This window comes from Rousettus aegyptiacus, unplaced genomic scaffold (genome assembly GCF_014176215.1).
Source record: "Rousettus aegyptiacus isolate mRouAeg1 unplaced genomic scaffold, mRouAeg1.p scaffold_m13_p_6, whole genome shotgun sequence".
Classification (NCBI taxonomy): domain Eukaryota; kingdom Metazoa; phylum Chordata; class Mammalia; order Chiroptera; family Pteropodidae; genus Rousettus; species Rousettus aegyptiacus.
Genome location: NW_023416309.1, coordinates 99,911,305 through 99,914,880, shown reverse-complemented (window position 1 = coordinate 99,914,880; position 3,576 = coordinate 99,911,305).

The following is a 3,576-nucleotide window of genomic DNA, read 5'->3' as shown; positions in this document are numbered from 1 at the left end:
CCCTATGTGAATGAGTGTTATGTTGATGAAGTACACTAATTTATCGAAACCCAGCTGCAACCTTTCTTCACACAGAACTATTGCTGCTAAAGAAGAGTGCCAGTCAGGCTGGAGGCTTAATCTAGAGCTTAGGCTCATTCACATTTTTTTTTTTTGTTCTCTTTTTTCCATATTTTTTTCCTAGGCTTGTATTTCAGAACTAAAAAGTATCAATGACTGCAAAGAGGTCAAGAAGCCACAAAAATGTATAGTAAAAAGATGCTCCAAATCTTATTGAGGCAGAAAAAAATATGGAAAAAGATACCATGAAGACTAACCCAAAGAAAGCTGGGATAGCTTCATTATTATCAAACAAATGAGACTTTAAGGCTATCAGCTGTGACTTTAAAAATCATTATTAGAGATCAAAGGAACATGAGATAGTTCTAAATTTATGTGTCTAATAACAGCCTCAAACACATAAAGCAGACATTGACAGTTCTAAAGGGAGAAACAAATCCACAATTGATGGGAAATTTAAACTCGTCTATCAATAACTGATAGAACCAGAGGAAGCATTATTTTGAGGCTAAGAACATAGACTGGAGTTTCACAGACCTGAGTAGAAATCCTGGCTTTGTGCATCTACAGGTACTAAAATGCTTTAAAAAAAAAAAAAAAAAGGTAAGTGATTACTTTTAAAAGGCCAGCATTTACCTCTGGGGGGAGAGCTTGAAACAGGATGGATAAGGGAACCAAGATGGCAGTGGGAGGATGGTGTCTCTCTGGGGTGTTGACAATGTTCTGTTTCTTGACTTGGGTAGCAGTTATGTAGGTGTTTGCTTTATAATTTTTCATTATAATCTATAGGTATGTTTTATTCCATGAGCTTATATTTCACAATTTAAGAATACAATTAAAAATGATTTGGTTCTATCAGTTACTCTCCTTAGGAAAGTTATCTTGCCTTTTCAGCCTTCAGTTTCCTCACTGATAACATGGCAGTAACGGTAGTTCTCTGGTAGTTCTCATGACGTAACATATCCAACTGTAAGTGCTCAAGAAAGCACTACGGATTCCCCAAGTTGACCTAACATAATTTTTGATTGCTTAATGTTCAGTTCTTCTTTACCTGCAAACTGAGAATTGATTATAAATGCAAGAGTAGCTGCCCTTCCGCCACCACCCCATGCGCTGCATCCTTGGGTGGTGCTGCTGTGGACATGGGTATCCCGTGTGCCTTCCTAAGTTACTTTGGAGCCTAAGGGAGGCTGCTTTTAAGCCCAGGAGCTACTGGCGTATAGCTTCCATTTAGATGTTCATCTTGTTCACACGAGGACTTTATTCATGTAAAATTCTTACATAAGGAAATTCTGCTGCTGTTCCTGCTAGAGAAACTGAGGCAAGCAAGGAACATGGCTTCATAAAATTTTGCTGGAAGGAATGAAGGGGTCGCCTAGTACAGTGGCTTCTAAACTTTAGGTCAAGGAAACCATCCTGAAGTCTTAGATACAGATGCCCAGTATAGAAATGGATGAAAGCTGTTTTGACCTGGTTAGAGCAGGAGTGGAGGCCTGGAGTTTCGCAGGCTCTTAGGCAGGCCCTGAGGTGCCCCATAGAGCCATAGTGCACCATTTGAAAACCACTGATTTAGGGGAATCATTTTATAGGTAAGAAGGTTCAGGAGAGTTAGGTACCAGTGGGTACATAATTAGCAAAAGTACTATAGTGCAATAAGCCACTCAGGTAGTTAAAAAGATTAACTTCAAATTTAATGAGTAATTTTTAATGTACCTTTCCATTTAAAATGGAGGCAAATCCACCCAAATAGCCACTGAGTTTTTCCCTCACAAGGCGTGTCAGTTATGATGTTTGAAGGTGTACTGGTCCTTCAAATCAAACAGTTGAATCCTGGGTCTCCTGATGAAGTTATGTGATTACATGTGCATGTGATATACCTGTAGGAAGTTTGGTACTATGAATAACAATGTAGTCTGCAAAACCGGGAAACCCGATAATCCTTTCAGTCTTTGAAAGAGGAGATATTTATTTATTCACAAGTTACCTTTTATTTAAACACAATGCCAATTTTAAAAGCTGTTTGGTACTGATCCCCAATTCTCTAACTAGGTTTCAGATCTTTCTGGGACTATCCTAAGTAATGTGATGGAATTAAAACACATTTCTAGGCTAGGAAAGAACCTTAGAGGTTGACAACCCGAGCTTGCAAATAAGGAGGTGAACTCTTTATTGTGGTAAAATAAACAACGTAAACTTTACCATTTTCACCATTAAAGGAGATAAACTCTTATGTGACTTGCCCAGAGGTATGCAACCCGATGACAGCCCCAGTAAGAATCCTCTGACCTTTCATGCTAAACCTTCCTACCACAGTGCACTGTCTCAAAACTCAAGGTTTCATAACCCAAGTGACCTCGTACCTGCCTTAGCAAATAATGCACAAACTCCAATTGCGTGTGAACAATTAAAATAGCCGAGTCAATGATGGGCCTAAATCTGACATTGCCATGTACAAAGATAAACATTTAGCCTCTCATTCGATGAATAAGCTCCTTGTTTGTGTTGGCAAAAATTATTCACCTTTATAGTTAAGATCTTAAACTGAAATCAACCTAACACTCAGATCTAGCTATAACTTTAGCCAGAAGAAAGATGGTCAAGGTATAGACGGCCAGGATGAAATAAAAGAAATAAGAAAACTTGACATTCAGGGAAGACGAGCCATAGCTGTGGTTGTGGACAGCTGTTTCCATAATCTTTCAACTCTGAGAGACACATCATTAAATAAGCTTCTGGCTATAAACATAGTTTAATGAGAATGAACTGAAGTTGCAGACTGGGCTTCTGGGTGAATACTGCCCTGGCAGGCAATCATTTCTCCTCATGTGTCAAGAGCCTCTAAGGAGAGAATGACAGGATCCAATTCGTCTTCTCCTGGGGTGGAAGAAGCTGAACTAGCTTGTATGGTAAGATTGAAAGCCACAAGACAACCTGCTTGTCAGGGACAGGAGCCTGGAGTTCGAGGACTTCTGAGGGAGCTAGGAGGCAGACGGTGGGAGACCTGGGCTGTAGGGAGGTGGGCAGAAGGATGGGAAATTTGAGTTTCCTAGGCAAAATTTACACATATATGGGTACAAAAGGCATCATTGAGAGATTTTTTAAATGTATTTTTTAAAAGTTCCTCTGACCCTGCCCCTGAGTAACCCAATTTCCCTTGCTGGAGACAATCACTGTTATCAATTTCTTGTATGTGCTGGTAGTATTTTTTCATAGTTGTGTACAAATCTCCCCTCTTTCAGAACATAAATTACAACATACTGTACATTCCTTTGCATTTTGCTTTTCTCAGTTAAATGAGTGCCATGTTTTAAGACAAAACCACAGTACAAAACAGGTTCATTGGTGGGAGATGGGCAAGTATTATTTGCTTCAAAGCTGATCCTATACTTCCAGAAGGATTCCCTTGAATAGAGACCAATGTGAACTCATTTTCTCATGTGTACATGATCTCCCTCTATTCCTTTGTGCCTTTGTTTCATCGGTGTATAATAAGAGCAGTGGACTTGAGGCCACCCT